Source organism: Oryza glaberrima, chromosome 9 (assembly GCF_000147395.1).
Source record: "Oryza glaberrima chromosome 9, OglaRS2, whole genome shotgun sequence".
NCBI classification, from domain to species: domain Eukaryota; kingdom Viridiplantae; phylum Streptophyta; class Magnoliopsida; order Poales; family Poaceae; genus Oryza; species Oryza glaberrima.
The window spans coordinates 10,097,232-10,119,794 of NC_068334.1; the positions used below are offsets into that span (position 1 = coordinate 10,097,232).

Genomic DNA, 22,563 nt, shown 5'->3' on the forward strand with positions numbered 1-22,563 from the left:
CATCAGTTCCAATTTGAGGTGCATGCTTGTGTTCGTATGATAATGATGAAAACTAGATATGAAGGAAATGATAAGGAAATGAGCATATAACCCTATATTTTAAGGTCTTACCACATATCAATTGTAACATTGTACCAGAACAGTTTCCTCACATAAACATATTATTGTTGTGTTCCACACATTGAAGCAAACTATATATTGCAAGGAATTAAGCACTCCTATTTTGGCTCTGTCGAACCATCTTTGTTTATGAATACATGTTATGCAAATTATTGTGTTTGTCATATCATTTTAGACTTGTAGCAGAGAATCGACGCATGCCAAAGCTAGGCGCACACACTTTCTTCATCTTGGTGATGGACCAAATGTTGACACGGAAGACACGATATCACTTGCTATGTTTTCGAGGTCGACCCTTTCCTCATGAGCTTCCTCCAATGCCAGGCCTTCCTTAAGTTGTGCGACCACAGTGGCCATCACTGGTCTTTGAGCAGCAACATCAGCTGTGCACATCATGGCAGTGTCAACAACCTTCCACATAGAGCTGACATTGTAGGCATCAAGACACGCATCAGCAATTGAGCTGATGTTACCAGTGACAATCTTCTGCTTCACACGCTGAACAATGTGACCATGTCCAGGTATTATTGGAGGCTCACCGGTGACTACCTCTAGTAAAACAACACCAAAGCTGTAAACATCACTGCTCTCCATGAGCCTTCCAGTGTTGTAGTACCTAAAAATGCATTGTTTTAGTATACATAACTATTGCATTAGCTGAATAAGGGATTGAGTGACTTGTGCACATTGAAAGCCTACTCTAGATCGATGTATCCCACGGATCCAGCTGCTGTGGCTGATATGTGAGTCTGCGTGTCGCTATGGTATGTTTTAGAAAGCCCAAAATCTGCTATTTTTGCTTTTAGATTTTGACCCAATAGAATGTTATTGGTCTTGACATCTCCATGAATAATTGGCAGGTTGCAACCCTTGTGTAGATAATCCAGGCCTACAATTACATATATACATATCATAAATAGAAAATCCCATAAAACTATATCAAGAATAAGACAAGTGAGAATATAGTACATATAGCACATTTGCTTAACACAAATTTAGTTTTCTTTGTCTTGCTATAGTAACATACCTTGTCCAGCTTCAAGTAAAATACGTAGACGTGTTGCCCAATTTAAGGATTCACCAACACTAATTTTACCTTCATAGATATGTGGAGAAAAGGTGTTAGACTGATAGGACTTTACCAACAATTTCATAGGCCAAAAAAGGCAAATTTATGCAGCTCTACTACACTCTTTTGTGTAAATGGCTAAGTATCAACACACACTAGTTCACAACTTAATAATCTAAAATGCATTTTGTTGTGTAATCTTGTAGTAAATGTGAAGGAAACATTCCCAACTTAATTAAAGTAGTTCAATGTACAAACCTCTCAGATGATCACAAAGATTGCCTCCAGACATGTACTCATAAACAAGTGCTAAATGATCATTCTCCCAACAGTAGCCAACCAAAGACACCAGATTTCGGTGATGCACCTTTGTCAAACTCTGAACCTACTTAATGTGATAGATTAAACATGGTAAATACTTCTGTGTCCATGTAATCTCATATATGTAACTTATTTACATTCAAATTTTGGATGGCATTCAAAGTTAATTTGACTTTGGTACCTCAGCCAAAAACTCATCAAGCCCATGTTGTGATGATTCTGATCGCATCTTGACAGCAACCTCAATATTTTCTTCTAGACAACCATAGTAAACTTGTCCAAAGCCTCCATGCCCAATGAGCCGTTTGAAGTTATCAGTATACTTCTCAAGCTCCTCGTATGTAAATCGGCGATTTTCAGTTTTTTGCATATGGTCCCAATGATTTTTCGTACTTCCTGGAGCATTCAAGAATTCTGGACCATATGTGGAATCTAGGTGCACAAAATCTAGTTATATAACAGCGTCACTAAAAATCAGTAAAAATAAACGTACTTAATATAAATGCATGTTTTAATTAAGATCACAGCATACGCACTATTGGGCTTTCTTCTAGCTCTCCAGGTCAAATATGCAAGAATAAGGATAGCCGCTACCAGCACTGGAATCACTACTGCAAGGGCTAAAATAGCTGATCGTTTTTTTGACTGGACTGGAGTTCCTGCTGTGTCGCACATATCTTCGTCAGATACATATCTGAAATTTCATTGGAAAAATTATTCAGAGTTTATGTTGGTGCACCTATGTAATAATGTCTAATAATCAGCTGAAGAGCAACTTAATTTCTACAATTTGGATCAACAACATACTATCTCCAAAATCAACATTAAACAAATAGCTAAACCTGAAAACAAATGATCCTGCGTTGTTTTCACACAGGGAGGATGGAATTGCCCCATTCAGCTGGTTCCCTGACAAATTTCTGTGGTAAGTGACATAAAATAAAATTAGACCTTAAAAAAAGTGCCTGGCTTGGTAACAATTGATGTGCAAAACAAAACATTCTCCTTCCGTAAAAAAAATATAGTCATTCTAGATTTTTAGCAGATATTATGGTATGAGAAGAAAAGATTGAAGTGCCCTTTATTAACTAATGTGTGGTTAGAAGTCAGAGGATGGTTGAGAGGTAGAATTGGATAAATTTGAATAACAGGTGATTCATGAGATGAGTTACAACCTAGAGTTATAATCTTTGCGGAAGAATCCTAATTCTTTTCAGGACTAACTGAGTATACTTTGTACTTTCTCTACCTGAAATATAACTATCTTTTCAGGATATTAAGGATTACAGGTTAAATTAAAAAGGAAAATATTATGATTGGTTAAGATTGGAACTAGCTAGGTGAAGAAACCAAATGCATGGGAGATAGTTGTAATCGACTGGGATGGAATTAGATAGAAAAGTAGCCATTTTAGGGTAATTTTAAAAGTTAAAGCTAGCCAAATATTTTGGACGAAAAAAGTAGTAGAGCCAATGAGGCCAATCATCCATGCATGGTGAAAGCTAGGGAGGGCTTCGAACTAAACTATAGCTATAGCTGGTCCATCCATGTGGATATGGCATGGATGGATACATGGTTCGGAATTTAGCCCAATCTGAACGAGGCCGAAATAAGTAAAATAATTATTTATTTGTTAAAGTTACTTGTAATCAAAGTTTCAAACAAAATACTATATGTATGAAAAACTGGTGGCTTCCAAATATATTTAATGAAAAGTAGAGAAATTACAAATATACTTACAAATACTCGAGAGCGGTTAGCAATGTGAAGTTAATAGATATTGATCCATGCAGGTTGCTGTTCGAGAGATCCCTGCGTGACAATTTTCATGTAATCCAACATGAAGAAAAGGTAGCACCTGTATATCATAATTATGCATGCTAGAAGTTCTTCCAGACAATACTCACAGAGATATTATCCTCGTTGTATTATCACTTCCAGTGCTGCATCTCACGCCATTCCAAACTAAATTGGATGGAAAACACGGATCGTTCGTCCAATTCTTCTTTATCCCATACTCAAATTTGATAGTCATGATAGCATCAACTGGCATTCGACAAGAAAGACAAGTTCAAGAGAATTTTTTTTTATTAAATTCCACAATATAATACAAAATAGCAGAACCTGTCATTTTTACATCATTTACAGCAAAACGAATCATAAGCCGGTGGTTTAAGAAAGGAATTTCTCAACACAATAAAACAGACATGTGGGGTCCACTAGTAAGTGAATAAAACTTATAAGACAACTTATAATGGTAATCTAAGGACTTTTTTTAGACACTTTTATGGTAGTGTTCCCTTGTACCCTGTGGCAATATAATAGGCTACAGTAGAGTTCCAATCTAGCTATATATTTTTGAGGGTATTTAAAACGTCTAATCTAATTAGTGTGCGTGCATGTTTTAGTCCTAACAAGTGACCCCGTACGATGCTGTCTGTATATAGTATGTGCTGATCTGAAAAAAACATAACTTAACTAGTACTAGTCCATCAAGTAAGTACTTCCTCCCTTTTATATTATAAGTTGTTTTAACCTTTTAAAGTTGATTAAATTTATAGAAAACTTTAGCAACATTTACAACATCAAGTTATTTTCATTAAATGAAACATTAAATATATTTTGGTAATATGTTCATTTTTTATTGAAAGTATTGCTAAATTTTCTATAAATTTGGTTGAACTTAAAAAGTTTTGCATAAAGAAAAGTCAAAGCGACTTATAATACCAAACAGAAGGAGTAGTCAATATATTCCTATCACATAAGCTTCAAATATTTTTTTCTCTAAAATTTCCCATCCGAGGTATACAATCCAATTAAATCATTGTGTTCATAGAAATTAAATCTTCGTAACAAAATCTCACATAATTATATTTTACTGAAAAAATCGAAATTACTTTTACAGTATATCTAGATTACTTTTAGATTCCATTAAATTACTTCTTAAACATACAAAAGTAAATTCAATAAATCCTATGAGTAATTTACATATATTATAAAAGTAACATAAAACAAAAACAAAAAGAAAGTAACTTCTCATGACATTAAAAGTAAATCTGTTGTGGGGATAAAATCATATCTGCAAATTAAATTTAATCAGTAGATATTATAAATCTAACCAATAAAGTAAACTATTCACTAAATATTTAAAAAGTAATTTACAACATATATATATATATTCAAAATATAATCATGTAATATCTTGTTATAACACAATGGTATAATTGGGTTGTAGATTCTATAAGTAATTTAAGAAAAAAATTGTTTGAGTTTTAGGTGTTATGAATCTTTTCCTTTTCCTTATCACTTAAATGTATACTCCCACATAGAAAAATACTTTTTTTTTGAACTCGGGCAAGAAAGCCCCCATTTCTTTTACTATAAATGAGACAGAGTCATTCTAAACAGAGGTCTTACAAAAAGAAAAATGGCTGAAAAATACATACAACTACAAGTTAAGGGTCTGTTTAGATCCCCTGGCAAAATTTTACACCCTATTATATCGAATGTTTGGACACATGCATGGAGTATTAAATATAAACGAAAAAAATAACTAATTACACAGATTGCGTGTAAATTGCGAGACGAATGTTTCAAGCCTAATTAAACCATGATTTGACTATATGGTGCTACAGTAAACATTTGCTAATGACATATTAATTAGGCTTAATAAATTCATCTCGCAGTTTACAGTCGGATTCTATAATTTGTTTTGTTATTAGACTATGTTTAATACTTTATATGTGTGTCTGTATATTTGATGTCACTCGCCAAAACTTTATACCTGTGGATCTAAACACAGGCTAACTCTAGCATTTGTCGGGATGGTAGCTAGTTGTTACTAGTTAGTGCACATGCCCTGTGTAGTCCTATCCTTTTTAAAATGTTGTACTCGAAACTATGCTATGGTAGCTTCACCCGATGTACTCATTATTTTAACAAGATGTATGGTATGCAAATCTAATGTAGAATTATATATTTCAATTTCACTATTACCCCTAAAAAATTTCTACTAATTGTATTATCAAGTTTAGTCGATCAGATTCATCAAAAACAAAGTAATAGATGGCTCACAATCGTGTTAGGGCTCAGGTAAGAAAATTCCCCTTCGTGGAGTGAGGTTAATGTGTGTTTGTTCCACCTCCCGATGTGTACGTCTCATGACAATAAGGGCAAGTTTAATCATAGAGCCTAGTATGATCTCTTAAATAATATAAAAATATGAGTAAATTTTACTTTAGGTCACCTTTTATTATTAATATTTTGTTTAACCAATGTTTTCACTTTGGACATGATGTATTTACCTTTGTGTGGTACTTTTGATCAGCCTCAACTCTTTTATCCATCTATTCAACTTGTTATATGCCAAAGAAATAGTTTTACATGTAGCTGAGAGAGTTAATTGATGAGTAGGAGACATACTCGATATATGAAGATATCATTCATATGCTTAAGAGAGAATCGAGATGGTCCAGAGTAAAACAAAGACAAAATTAACGAGTTAGAAATGAAAACATTGGTTGAATAGTGGTCCAAAGTAAAACATTGGTAATCAAATATGGACCAAAGTGAAATTTACTTAGAAATATTTTTTATCATTATTCTTTTATTGTTATTTCTCTACGTGTTCTTTGTTCGCCGTTTTAGACATTTGCATGGTTTTCATCGTAATCATTATTTTTACTCTGCTCATTACGGACTTCAGAACTGTACATTGCTAACCCGTCCAACATTATTGTTGGTATTGTAGTACTAATATTTTAGTTATGTAATGAATACGTTGTTTTTTTTTGAATATGGCATTGTTTTCTCTTTCTTTTTGGAATATGACGACTTAAATTAGAAATAGGAATAAACGGTCTGTTATAATAACTTATTAGCTAATTATCAATTTTCGAATTCAGATTTAAGAGTCAATTAACTATATATGGGCACAAATTCATATTTATAAATTAAGAAATTTATACTATTATTGTTTGTAAAATCTAAAAGGCCCATGCTAAAAAAATGTCATTTTTACTCCCTCAAACTTTTCACTGGAACACTTTAACTCCTAAACTATACATTTGACAATTCCTGATACATATATACTTACACACACACATATACATATATACATATACATACATACATACATACATACATACATACATACATATATATATATACACACACACACATATATATATATATATATATATATATATATATATATACATACACACAAAACCCCCTAAAAGTATTTTTCTTTTTTTCTTCTCTCCCTGTCTTCTACTAAACTTGACAATTCAATTAAGCAAAGAATCATGCAATAATTTGAAAATATTTAGTGTATGTCAGAGATGGACTGTGTGAGCTTACAGTCTTTGGGGAACGTAGAAGGATTGTCCAGAGGGATGCGACCGTAGACCTCGAAGGCATTCACGATCGGGGGCAGCTGGGAGCTGTCAGTTGCGGCAAGAGTGATGTTATACTTGCCGGAGGTTTCAGCACTGATCCAGTCGACGGTGCAGACGGTCTGACCGGAGTAGTCGGCTACGTAGGGGCCACCTTCGATAGGATCGCCATTGCTGTAGGCTTGGAACCGGCGCCGGAGCGTACTCTGGAAATCAGCGAAATGCACGAGCACCAAGTACTCGTGGATCTCTTTGTCGTTCGTTTGTATGATGGATAGAACGCTTTTGTTGTTGTCGGCTGGCACGACGGCCGTCTCGAGAACAAGCGACGGGACTGCGTACGAGGGGCTAGGAGGAATGATCAGCGTCGATGGCGCGGAAAGGTTGGAGTACGTTGGGTCATCTTCCGATCCCCAAGGATACCAAAAGCGGTCATATGTATCATTAGGATACCTGCATGTAAAATTGAAATCCAATATGAAAATAATTCGACCATTATTGGACAACGCATTGTCCATGATTACTAACAAAAGTAAGAAATATAAAAGTTTGGATTTCCTATATACTCCCTCCGTTTCTAAATATTTAACGCCGTTGATTTTTCTAAACATGTTTGACCATTTGTCTTATTTAAAAAAATTAAGTAATTATTAATTCTTTTCCTATAATTTGATTCATTGTTAAATATACTTTCATGTTTACATATAGCTTTACATATTTCACAAATTTTTTTGAATAAAACATTTGCTAAAAAGTCAACGGTGTCAAACATTTAGAAACGGAGGGAGTAACATTCAATAGGAAGTTAAGGGGAGTCGATCCTGTCAAACCCCCCTCCCCAAAAAAAAAAATACTACATGCGACTTACCTAGAAGTTATAGTATCATACTTAGAAGTTACATTATAACTTTTTATAGGTTTTTGGAGGCTGTCCTTAAACCGCTCACATTAATTCTAGAGGTAATGAAAGTTTAAAATTCATTCATTAATCACAAAAATATAACATTACTATTTTAAATTAAAAAGTATAAAACTACATTCATCCATCTTAGAATTTAAGACAGTCATTTCATCACAAAATATATGAATTTATCATATTTAGAATTAATAAGTATCAAGTTTTGCTTGGATTTGAACTCTAAGCTTTAGATTTTTCATGATTTAAAATAATAAATCATGAGTCGTTTTCGGCTTGAAGTCTGAATTACATATATTTGTTTTTTTATTTTAGAATTATATATAGTTGTTCTTAAGATTTAATAATTCCACACTTGGAAAATAATAGATATATGATTCTATTTGGTTATTAAGTACTCCATCCATTTCACAATGTAAGACTTTCTAACATTGCCCACATACATATATATGTTAATGAATCTAAACACATACATATGTCTAGATTAATTAACATCTAAATGTATGTGGGCAATACTAGAAAGTCTTATATTGTGATACGGAGGGAGTATGAATTATACTAGTTGGATTGATACCCTGCACTTTGCCGCGAGATATATGGATGAATGGATGTTATACAGTATAGAAATGATAGGTGTACATGTTGACATTGATGTGGAGATAATGATTTGACATTGATTGCATATTGACTTTTAAAAATACAAAAAATATTGTAATGATATGTCATATTTGTATAATATTTAAAATACTTTAGATAATAATTGTTACTGGGTGATGATGTGGCACTTTTGTATGTTGAGCTTTAGAAATTAGCAGACATCACCTTTATAGTAAGATAGGATTATTTCTCAATCTAATAAATGATAAAACTGAGATTAATGAAATTTAATAATAACCAGTTTATAGATATTGAGTTCTACTTGTGACTTGTCTGATTCTCAGTTAAATCATTTGTTAATTTAGTGCTTTCGAAATTTAAACTAACAAATACCGAAGTCACATTCAATTTTCCGCCTAAAAAAAGTCACGCATTCAATGTGGAATAAATATCAATTATTATATTTTTCATGTTTTTAATCATTCTAAAATATGAACTGATAAATATAGATTTGATATTAATTATATAATCATGTTTCATATATATGTGATGCATGGATTAATAACAAGCTAGTAATCCCTCTTACCGACAGTAACATCACTTTTAGGATCACAAAGACAAATTAGCATGTACAAAATTCAAAGGAATTGGAAAGAGGGTTCGTGGTTGGTTGGGGGGGGGGGGGGGGGGGGGGAAGAAACGCTCTACGTTTAAATAAAGGGCACTCTTTGTGATAGTAACAGCATACCTTATAATTGGATTATCTCTACTGCTAGGTCCCATGTTGCGCCGTTCATACAAGTAGATGGAATTGTTGCCCATGATTTTCCGGAAATGTAACATGCTGTCGAGCTGCCTCAGCTCCACCGTGTTCACGAACGGCGTGCCTTGGTTGGTGTTCACAAGGCACACCGACGCCCAGCTCGCCCACGCCACAAACATGGCCTCTGAGCTGTAGTCCTTGCCTTCATTACCGATGTACACTTCGTCCCAGTGGTTCACCCCGAGGAGCAGACTGAACTGAACAAACTCGCTGTTCATGTTATCGTAGTTGCCGTAAGCAAACCGCAGGCGCACCAGATAGATGGCCCCGGGGACGGTGGGCAGCGCGTAGCAGTTTCGCTCGCCGAATAACGTCAGCGGGAAGCTCCGGAGCGTGTTGAGAGCACGATCCCATGTGTTCACGTACTAGGCGGACACATTGTTAGTCACCCCGGTGTCGACGTACGGGGCGCCGTCGGGGGTGTAAACGATGCCATTGATGTCGTCCGTGTAGCCGTTTTTGTCTCCCTCCAGCCCGCAGTCAATGCTGAGAAAGCCATCTGCATCCATAGTTTTATACCCATGGCATTTGGATCAGATGAGTGCTGTCAGTGTCAGGAGAGAGGCAGTGAGGGGATCGATCCTTTGGCAAGGGCAAACCGTCTTATTGTTCCCCTTGTTTCTTTTATTTTGGTTTTGTGAACTATTTTTATCCTCTTAATAATTGCACTAATTCAAATGACAATGGTGGTAAACGGAAGCTATTCCAGTGGATGATTTCCGTGGCAATGAGATCTAGTTCAGGCGTCCGATCCAACCCAAGAAAATCGGACGACCTTCTGCTCATCCCATTCTCTTGCACATGTATGCACTACCAATGCATGCCAGTACTGTACTGTTCTCTCTCTCTTTCTCTCTCTCATCTCCCTTCTCCTTTCCTATGTATATTAACTATCTTATTATCATGTTTTAAATTATTTTTTCTCATAAATATTAATCTAATTTACGATCCGATCACACTGTTATATCCGTTATAATTAAATATTTACAAGAAGATGTTATATGATTATATTATGATTAAAAAATATATGTTTCAACTATTGAAATTTAATTTTACATATATGATAGCGAAATATTTCAGCATGCGTTTTCCCTGTGTTTCAAAAAAAAATAATGAAATTACCTACCCCTACTCTCTCTCCACTCTATCAATCCATGCATGCATGTAAAAACCTTCAAAATAAATTTTCTCCTAAACTACTTATCCGATCAAACCATTGTATTTGTTATAATTAAATCTTTACAACAACATGTCATATGATTATATTCCAATGAAAGAAATATATATGTTTCAAATTGTTAAAACTCATTGTTTGATACGTGATAGCGATATGTTTTAATGTGTGTTTTCATTGTATTTAATTTTTTTAATGTTTCATTTGATGTTTGTTTTTCACCATGTATAACTTGAAGTTTGACCTGATGGTTTACTGAATCATTTGACTGTCCAATATATCTTTTTAGAGAATCAGGTGCACGATTTGTAGTTCCTTGACTTCCCTCCAAAATTTTCTCTAGTGAATCAAGTAATTGGTTCAACACTAGTTATATAAAGCCCCTTCTAATTAAGATGGTTTGTTATTTACTAAAAAAAATAACCCAGAGTTCCAAGCCCACTAATTTGATGGCTATGCATGTTCTTATAAATTCCTCGCTAAATCCGGGCTTGGCCGCAAGGGATAAAAATCAGTTAGGACTCTATCCGGAGACTTGGCCTATTTGGAGGAGCATGTCATACCTATAGTTTTTTCCTGAAATATTTAGCTTTTTTTAAAAAAAAATCATATTTTCAATCAGATTATGAGGGGTATAGTTCTAGAATCCAGAAAATAAACTAGAAAACAGAAAGCTGAAGGTAACAAATTCATTTTTTTCCCAATTTCTCACTAGCAAATTTTTATAATCTTAAGCTCCTCAAACAGGACCTAGTTAAAAAGCTCTAGATCAACTTATTTTGAGACAATTTTGAATGCCACAAATCAATTTTTTTCCTCATGTAAGTCACATAAAACAACTTTCTATTTGCCCATTTGGCAACCAGCCAAATAAATTTCTCTTCATACTTTTTTTCCACTCAACCAGCCTTTTCATTTCCCATTCAACAAATCTTCTAGACCCCATATGTCAATGTCTCCTGCCCTGTTCTTTTCTCCGTCAAGTCTCTACCTCTATTTCTCTCTTGTGTGGTCCAGGACACCATGGGCTATGATAGAGGTGGGTGGACATTACTAGAGAAAAACCCATAGGTGACGGTTCTAAAGGGCCTATAGGTACTGGCTTCGGTGCTGGCACAAATTATTTGGCACCAATGACCACCTATGTGACACTATATGTGCCGGTTCTAATTAAAAACAAGCACATATATATAAGGGTGCACCCTTTTTGATTTTTGTATGTGCTAAAAAATCAAAAAAATATTTGGTATTTTATTAGGCACCAATACAGTCAGAATTCACTTCCCACAAGTCATGTGATTTTTTTCAACACATATTCATACATATGTCTCAAGCAAGATTTGAATTGAAGATATCTCCCCTACAAACACTAGTTGTCTTGAAAACAAATGATATCATTTTGAGACTACTGCTATCCGAACTTATAATCCAGATTTAACACTATATATGAGCTTAAATAAAAATTTTGTTAGCTAAAAAATTGTAGTTATCATTTAGATCTACAACTTCATATAGGTTTTGTCTCCATCTGAAATCATTTACAAATTTTAAATATTCGCTTATACAAATAGATCCAAGACCTTATAACATAGTTTCAGACATCCAAACTACCATAAATCTAAAAGTCATAAAAATAAAGTTTTAGATCTCGTAAAGCTCAACAGATTTGATATACATTTTATCTTCATCCAACTTAATATGAAAACGTTAGATAAAGAAATACATTTACGAGATACATCATCAACGTCGGCTGGTAGCAAAAGGGAGTGGTAGAAGGGATAGATGAGCTCGGGATCTTGAGCCTACGTAATGTTGTTTATCCTCGAATCGGTTTGATTTGCATGAGATCCCAACCACCTCAAGGCGAAGGCAGCATCGATACGAACCAAGGCAAAGGGTGGAGGTGATGCGACAGTGTGGCACGTGGTGGCTCGGGGCAGGCCACCGGTTATGTGGCGAAGGTGGGTATGGCAGATTTGGGTAGGGTGCACGACGCCTTTGGGGTGGGAGGGTGTTCTTGTAGTGGCGGCACAGATGGGATGGAGACAGCGCCGCACCAAATGCAGGGAGGGAGAGTGGGGAGGGAAAGCCGCGCTGCGATGCGAGGGAGAGATGGAGCGCGAGGAGAGATCGGTGTGGGTCTCCTCATTTGGCCAGAATGTAGAGGAGTTTGATTGGCCGGATGGTTTGGACAGCTGGTTGGTGAGACTCTTGGGGATGCTATTTTTTTTTTTAAGTTTACCTAAATTTAGCTTAGAGAGCTATCTAGCAATGCTCTTAGAGATGCCCACACCCAAAATAGATATGGTTTCATATTTCGAGATTCCGAAGCGCCTCTATAGATGGTAGAAACAGTAACCACCGAAAATAATTTTGAATGTTTTGCTTACTGAAACACGCGTGCAACAAAACTAGAGAGGGCCGGGCTGAATTGCGCAATCGACGGAAAAAGGAAGAACGAAAAGGCATACCTTGCTGGCCGGTGGCAGGAACAGATGCTGCTAACACGAAAACGGTGAAGCCAGCAAAGAGCGCCATTAAGACAGTACAACCTCGCGCGACTTGGCCCCTGCAAATGGCAATGCCAAGCTTATATATACAGGTCATCCCACACTCCCACTGTCAGACACATAGGAACATTTATGCAATGATGTACTCCCTCCGTCCTATTTTAAATGCAATTATAAGCTTCCATGCTCAACTTTGACTGTCGTCTTATTTAAAATTATCTTATGATTCTTATTTTTATTGTTATGAGATGATAAAATATGAACAATACTTTATGCGTGACATATGTTTTTAATTTTTTTAAAAAAATTTCAAATAAAATGGACTGTTAAAGTTGTGCACGGAAAATCATGGCTGCACTTAAATTGAGACGAATGGAGTATAGTGCAGAGCGGGCATTGATGAGGGGCATTGACAGCCTAGGTTATTTAATTACTCTCTCAAGCAAGTTGTTCGCAAATCACTATTACCTTATCTCTCTCCTGTATGTCCAGCGTTGACGGACTTTTTGTTATCTTAGGGTATCTCCATCAATCTCCCTATTTTTAACTCCCTAAATGTGGTGAAAGATCATACTTTTTTTAAAGGCTCCATATTTCTATGCGTGTTTCATATATCATTCTAATTTTGTGCCATATATCTCATCCTTCTATATCTTATCGATCTCATACTCCGAAAAAAAAGCAGGGGAACACACCATATGGGAGAGCAATGCAGACAGAGAGAGTCACTTTTGACTCATATTTGAGGCAGAGGGGATGGATAGAAAGTGAGATAGTAGGATAGTGAGATAAAATAAAGAGTAAATTGCACCCACGGTGCATCAACTTGTCAGGTGGGTGTAATTTGGTGCAAAAACTTAGGAAATGAGCGATTTAGTGCAACAACTTGACATGTAGGTGGAATTTAGTATAAGAACTTTTGATCACATAAATACAACAACTTGCAAGGTAGGTACGATTTTGATACAATAAATTAAGAAGTTATGCGGCAATTTACTTATTTGGAGCATATTTATATTTTTTTATCCTAATAACTAATATTGAAAAGTTAATTAAACTGAATGTAGAAATTATTATATTTGGTTAATATTTGAGAAGGTGAAAAAAACAAAAAAAAATTCTTAAAAGGTAATTGGATGTAAATTGTATGTATGTGCAGTGTAATTATTAAAGATTAAATTTAATATTATAAGATAATATCCATAGAATTACTATGTAATGACATATTAATATCGTGAAAAATAAAATCACCTAGCATATGCTTAGCCAAGTTGATGCACCAAAATACTAAATTGTCAAGTTATTGTCCTACAACACACCCACTTGTCAAGTTATTGCACTCGGATGTTCAATTCTCAAGTTCTTGCACTATATCGCACCCATCTGTCAAGTTGTTGTACCATGGGTGTAATTTACTCTAAAATAAAGATAGATGCAGATAGGGATTTTTGGATGCTTTTCCTTATAAAAGGAGTAACGACATAACGTTAGATACTTTTTGGATGAAAATCTTTCATATGTAAATGTTATATAATTGAAGTGTAATTACCAAAGTAATATACTTTAGTAGTTTAATATGTAACTCTCGTTCATAATTAACAACTCATAAAATGTTGTGTAGCCCTGTTGGCTATCAACCTTCCAATCGTGTATTCGACCTCTCGCTAGTACATGCTGTGTTGTGATATTCTTTTTAATTTTTTTTCTTCTCATCAGGAATCTCAAGACTGTCCAACGGTAACAAATTTGAAAGTTTTGGAGAGAAAAGATAAAGAAAAAAAAACAGGACAGGGATGGGGACAGTGATATCGAGGAAGATGCCCTAAGGAGATATCAAGTTTTCCTTTTGAGTTATGCCAAAATATTTCTCTAAAAATGAAAATATCCTGTTAGCGTAAAATTTGGATAATTATATTTGTAACTAAAATTACTTCACAAATATCCTCTGGGAAAAATCTAGTTATCCCTGCAAAAAAGGGGGAAAATCTGGTTATTTTCCTGTCCTATAATACCTGGTTTGGTTTAACTTTCAGGGCTGAGCTAAAATATCAAATAAATCTCATCGACCCAACCTAGTTTGATGATATTTTTTATTTTCGAACCTTTCTAATTTCAAAATAAACCGTGAGAAACTTATTTTCAAACACCGGCATAGCAAGATAATATTGCTACGCCGATAAAAAATAGTGACATGGCAAGGATTTTTACCTGACAATGTTGCCACGCTAGCTGCTCATAATGTAATAATATTATCTTGCTACATCAGTCTAATTAGCATGGTCAAAAGGAGATCAGAGTGTTTGTTTTTAAAAATAAAAATAAAAAAATCTTGTTTGACAGAGGTTTTGACTGCGGTGGAACCCACTAGTAATGGGGGTAAGCTGTAAGACACAGAGTTTTGAAATTCAGTATGCTACTTTACTGTTTTAATTAAGAACAATTTTTGTGTCTTTTGACAATAAAGATCAATCTTTTCTATGCATAAGCCATAGCTCTCCAATCTGACATTGGCTATGTGGGTCCAATCTTTCTACTCTGTTCCTTACTCTCTAGAAAAAGTGGAATTATTATCCATATGGATCAAAATCGCTATTAAATAGGTGAAAGAGATTATTTTTTTTAACCTAGTTTTGATAGTTTTTGGCTTGGTTTACTCTTTTTTATACCGAGTAGATAAAAATGAGCAATAAACTATATCTTTCTATCTTATATTTAGAGCCGGGCCAGCCCTGCAGGGGAGCAAGCAGTGCGACCGCTCTAGCCCCCAGATCGTAGGAGCCGTATCCTCTGACAATACACAGTAATATTACGGTGTGACTAAATCAATGGCTATAGATTAATTGGCATACAACTAATTAAATTAATTAGCAGATTATATAGTTAAACATTATCATACTTAATGGCCAGGAATTCATTTTAGGCACTAAAGTAGTCCCTTCATGTTCATACTAGTAGATTAAGAAAGAAAATTGATACACAAGATTCATTCCTCAACAGGACCATGTGCTAATCACTGCATCTAACGAGTAAGTAAAACCTAATTATCATCATGTGCTAGTTACTGGCCGATTCTTCTACCATTTAGCGATATTTGCCTCCTTGATAATGCTATATATATATATATATATATATATATGATCTATAGGAATTTTTATAACTACATAATATATTCATTAGTTTGATTAATTGCATGCCAAATATTCTATGGCCGTTGATTTAGAATGAATAGTGTGGATCAAAGGAATGTAGGGGTAGTTCCCAACTCCTCCTTCTCGTTTTCCGCGCGCACGCTTTTCAAACTGCTAAACGGCACTTTTTTTTTAATAAGTTTATATACGAAAATTGCTTTAAAAAATCATATTAATCACGTGCTAAACGCTGTTTCGTTTTATGTGCCCGAGAGTGAGGGTTGTGAACCCTCACTCCCAAACAGAGCCTTTATAATGTTAGAGGATACGGTTCCCAAATCGTGGGGGCCCCAACAGTAAGGCAGTCAGGCAGGCTGATGCGATAAGCGGCTGCAACTGCTGCTGCCTGACTGATAAACTGCAGTGCACGGCTTGATCGCTTGATGATCAAGACCCTACTACTCAAGAGGTGTTCAGGTGACCAGGTAAGCAGCAAGAAAATTTATACATCAATCGTTATATCAGTTGGCTACTTGGATGTAGCCTCTTGCGATGTACAGTGCACCTTGCTAATGTCTAATTGCTATATCATATTAATTCGGTTGGACCAGTGGTGTGCAGTCCATTAATTTGCCGAATGCATCTAGACACCCACGATTAATAAACTGGCAAGATTTTATTTGGCTATGTAATTTCATAATTTAATTTATATGAGTTAAATCACTATAAATAATATTAGTTTTCTGAATGATCAGTCCATGTCATAAAGAAACTATTGGATGGAATCGATATATCATCATTAAGTACTTCGCATATAATAATATCCGAAAATTTTTAAGGTAATAGGTTATAATGTTTTTATATAATTACTATTTCTAGATACAGTTTCAGTGTCATCCGTAACAGCTCTTACCTGTTGATTATTACTTATACTAGCCGTCAACCCGTGCGTTGCACGGGTCATATTTAATATTAATTTGTTATCATGTAAAACTTGAATGGGTTAACAGATTATTTATTCATATATATGTATATAACAAATATGAGAGTTCTTAATACTATGTTGAATATCCTGGTCATTTTCATAGTTCAAGACTTCAAGTATATAATTTGGGCAATTAACAATATTAAAATGAGAATCTAAAATATACATAATTCATAATTTTAGAATATATTATTAGATTTTAAAAATTATAAATAAACTGGTGATATTCCAACTGCATGTTTTATTTAACACGATACATATAATCAATAGTCGATATTATTTTAGTGTGGAAGCTCTCTCAAAGTGCCGAGTCAATAAGAAAAAAGGAAATAGATAAATAGATTACTATTCTAAATCGTAAAATAGCATTACTGGAATATTTATGAATGTTGTAAATAACAAAAAAAAAATTTAAAATCGTAACAAAACGGTATGTATATTTCCATATATTATAAAATAGACACACATCACCGTGTACCTTTTTTTCCCCTCTGGATAGTTATCTTTTGTCCTTTTTCTCTCACTCAATCAATAAAAAATTTGGAATCCATTCCCTAATTTTTTTTGCTAATCAAGATAATAGTAGGAGATAGAGAATGTTTTTTACCATTTAGGTGCTGATATGATATTTGTGTTAAGCGGAGATAATAGTAGGAGATAGAGAATGACATAAGTTCCTCGATCTGCTCGCAATCCCACCGCTGCTGATCATAGCTTACGAAGACCTTTAGAGTATAGGGGTTTTAAATGGAATTGGATCATCAACTATCAACTGCACGTGGTAAACGGTCATGTATTTCTAGTTAATGCGGGAGCTTTTAAAAATATAAAATGTCTGATTATTATAGATCTAATCGTCAAACCGTGCATCATACGGCTAATATTTATAGTATTTTAACAATAAAAAATTTTATCTTCGTTAGCTTGCTAACTGTGGTTTTGGTCAAAATATCTACGCATGCTAATTTTTAATTTTGAATTTCAGAAATAAGTGGATATTGATACTGTAAAGATCTGTAAAGATAGTAGGAAAAACATGAAAGATACATGGTAAAGCCTATGTTGCTTATAGGGAACATGGGAGAAATAAACATAATAGCAAATGAATATACCTTACAAACTCCCTCAAAGTTATGCTATCAAGATCACGAAAGCTGAGATTAATTTATACATAGTTTTAGATGAGGAACCTATAAAAAAATCAAATCTTGCTTTAAAACGGAGTTGTAGTAGCTGCAGATCACTTGAATCAAATCTTGATCGATAAAGTAATACCAGAACAGGAGAATTGAGCGGACGCAGGGTGAATTGAACGGACGCAGGGTGCAGGGTCTGGTTGACAGAGTTCTTCGGTGCAGGGTCAGGGAGATCGACGTATAACATACTAATCTCATCGCCGGCAGAGTCAAATGCGACAGCGGAGATCGATACGACAGACACGGGAACAATATATAGAAGCCTAACGTACATTGGATGGAGGCCCAGATTAGTCGTTGGCTTTTAATATTCCACGGTTACAATATGTAATCTATGGTCATGATTTGATGATCTAGCTAATCAACGGTAAGATTATTCTGATTAACGTGTGAGCTCCAAAAAAAAATACCCAATTAGTATAGGTATAGATAGATAGATATATACGTATATCAAGGACCCTTATATTCAGTTTCGTACCGGGGTCCCATGACCAGCCCTGTTAAGAGCTATTTATAAAGATTTACTCCGCCAACACCTCTGCCTTTACGAAGTAATCATTCATCGATCAGTGCCGTGTAAATTAAGATGCATCGTCGCTGCACAAAACCATCAGATGGAGAGGTCATGCATACTCCACAACCAATTAAGCAGACTCAAGGGCACTGAAAAGAGATTTATGTAGACGGCACAAAACCGGTTTTCGCGTGCGGTAAGGGTAGCCCCACGCACCAAATAATCTGCAAAAATCGTTATTTTTGCGTGCGGTTGGCGCACCCGCACGTGCTTATGTCGCCCACACACAAAAATAAAAAACCGAAAAAAATAACATCCCAAAAATACAAAATCCTAACCCTAGAAGCCCACCGCCGGATCCGCCGCCGCGACGCCTCCCCACCATCGAATCCGCTGCCGTCGCGTATCCTCACTACCAAATCTGCCACCGTCGTCGGATTCGCGCGGGCGACGGCCGCCGCGCCTCACCACCGCCAGAGCTACCGCCATGACGCATCCCCCACCACCAGATTCGCCACCACGGCGTGTGGGGAGGGCGGCCGCTATCAGATCCACGTGGGCAATGGCCACCACGCCTCCCTATCGCCGGATCTGCCGCCGTCGCGCGGTGGGAGGGCGGCCACCATCGGATCCACGTTATCGCACGCCTCCTCCACCCTCCCCCACTGCCCACGCCCTCCGCCACCGCCACTGCCGTCGCCGGAGTAGGGGAGTGAGAAGAGAGAGATCTAGGAAAAATTTATGGGCGAGAGAGGTGTGGAGATTAAAAAATGGGAGTAGGAATCTTTGGGGGGTATTTTTGCATGTGGGTGAGTTAAGAGCCCTACATGCAAAAATATTCGTATTTTCGCATGCGGATATTTTAAGCGTGCCCTCTAGAAAAATAGATTTTTGCATATGAATGTCTTAAGATCCGTATGAAAGAATGAGGGTTACTTTTTTGCAGATGCGGATACTTATGATCCGTCTGTAATCTATTAGGGTGCTCGTCCATAAAAATCTTTTTTCGGTAGCGGAGGCAAGAGCTATATATATATATATATATATATATATATATATATATATATATGTATGTATATATAATCTATTCTACACCCCCATCCCATGGGCCAACCCCACCTCCCCCACCCTCCCTAGGGCCGAAAACCCCCTCCCACCCCGGTCAAAGGTCGGTCAAAGCGTCCTTCCGCCAGTTAGACTTCAGTCAAACCCGCCACTAACTCCCCCCCTCACCCACCTCTTTGTTGTCCTCGTCTCGTAGGAATTGCACAGTAACAAAACGACCACGATGGTGCAATAAGAGTGTTACTTTCTTGCAGTAACAACATTATAACGTTATCAAAATATAGTGATGATGGATCTAGTTTTGTAAAGCTCTTTTTCAAAGCATCATGGTGGAAACGGTTAAAAAATATAATATGTGATGCGAGAGATACGATTGTTTAAAGATTAGAATTTCAAATAATCCACTTGTGTTTTAGTTTGCTACTATAGGATGCGTTCACTGCAGGAAGTTGGGAACCTATATCAGCGCATAGAAAACAGAGCTGTCCGTTAGCGTGTGATTAATTAAGTATTAGCAAAAAAAATTTTAAAAAGGATTAATTTGATTTTTAAGCAACTTTCATATAGAAACTTTTTATAAAAAAATGCATCGTTTAGCAGTTTAAAAAGCGTGCGCGTGGAAAACGAGGGAGATGGATGTGGGAAAAGTGGGTGCCGAACACACCCTATGTATCTTGGTGTTGCTCACTTCCCCCATGCCTACCTCTTTGTTCTCCTCGTTTCGCAGGAATTGCGCAGTAATAAGATAGCCGTATTATAGTAACAGGATTACTTTTTCATAGTAACGACATTCGGTAGTAATGTAGAAGTACCTGTACTACTACATGTTCTGTGTTACTACAATTTCCTCTTTGCTGTCCTCGTCTTGCAGGAATTACACAGTAACAAGACGACCATATTGTAGTAACACGGTTACTTTTTCATAGTAACAACACTCGATAATACGGTAGGAGTACCTTTACTACTACATGTTCTATATTACTACAATTTTTCATAGGATGTTACTATCAAAACTACAATAACAACCTATATATTTTTACAGTAACATGACGTGTTAATGCACTTTTATAATAATGTTACTATTGGAACATAATAACAGATTATAAGTTTCACAGAGTGATTCGCTCTCCCAAAGTTTGAATAAAGATATATAAAACTGAAACAATAAACTCTAATCACAAGATTTCATTGGATGAATTGGTTAAGAGAGCATTCCATAAACCATGAGGTCATTTTGTCACTTTAATTTTTAAATTTCTGTCTCATGTGTGATGAAAAAAAAATCAGAGGGAGAGATGGTGACAGAAAATCAGAGGGAGAGATGGCAAAAATCAGAGGGGGAGAGAGAGAGGGAGAGATGGCGACAGAAAAAACAAAGCGATGGCGAAATTCAGAGGGGCAGAGAGAGGGAGAGATGGCGACAGAAAAACTGAGGGATGGCGAAAATCAGAGGGGAGAGAGAGAGAGATGGCGACAGAAAAGGCGAGCGAAGGCGAAAATCAGAGGGAGAGATGGCGACAGAAAAAGGGCGAGAGAAAAAAAAACGGAATTGCTGTATAACTGTATGACTTACTTTGAGATTTGTGCGCGTGCCTTCGAGTGAAAAAAATGGCGCTAGATCTGGGAGTCGAACACATGATGTCGGGATGCCACAACGTGCATCGTACCAACGGAACAAGAAGCGAATGATTATTTTGCTGCTATACCTAACATTTTATAAACTTTTACCGCAGTTTCATAGTTAAGTCCCCTACATTTACAGTGTAATATTTAATAGATGCAGGTGTAATTTTTGTTTTACATGTATGGTAATTTTTTTACTCATGGTTGTTATGTTGTACTGTAGTTAACCTAATTGTTTGAGGTGTGATTTGATATTTTTAGAACTATATATATGCCGTCATATTTTTCATAAAAAAAATAGTCGGCACGTATTTACATCGTAAATCTCTAAAATATATTTTTAATATATTTACGCCGTAAGTTTCAAAATTACATATGTAATTTTAATATATTTATACCGTAAGTTTTAAAATTACATATGTAAGCCTTAAAATTACATACATAAGTTGATGATGTAAGTTGCTTGTTTTTCCTTTTCTTTTTAGCAGCATCGCTGACTTGATTAATGTCCAGTGACTGACGTACGTGTATGTAGATACGTTTTCATTTGAGCAGCACGTGGTGGTGGCTTGAAAATTCGACTGATTTTCTAAAGAAAATCTGTCGAATGATTGTTAGACAGTCCCAAAAAAAAACAGAGGAGATCGAAGAAGGGGAGAGACGACGCCAGAGAGAGATTGAAGAAAAAATCAAAGGAAGGGGAGGAGCGGGACGAGAGGGGAGGGGGTGTACAATTGTGGAACTGCCCTTGAATCGGAGCTACTGGCGTGCAGAGAAGGTATCCGGATGGTGATCCAGTGGACTCTACTCCCTATTATTGTGGAAACAGATTGCTCTGAAGTAGTGCAGCTCGTTCAGTCCAAAGACAGAATTCGATCGGAGCTGTCGTTGCTGATTAAGGAAATCAATGATCTTCGGAGGGGTTCGAGGGAAGTAAATCCCGGTGCAAATCTCTTACAGATATTTGGCCGGACGAAGTTTGTAACTTTATATCTCACCTTGTGTGTGAGGACTTAACAGCTGAGTAATATATTTCTTTCCCCACGAAAAAAATAGGATGGTTGTTCATAGCATAAATATCCCTATTATCTAAGTATTTGATGGACTATACTGATTCAAATATAAA

General features: G+C 36.0%; 1 pseudogene; it reads right to left on the reverse strand.

Annotated features, from left to right (window-relative positions):
* Positions 1 to 228: 228 nt before the first annotated feature.
* Positions 229 to 12,954, reverse strand: LOC127785155 (probable LRR receptor-like serine/threonine-protein kinase At1g05700; annotated as a pseudogene).
* Between the last annotated feature and the right edge of the window lie 9,609 nt (positions 12,955 to 22,563).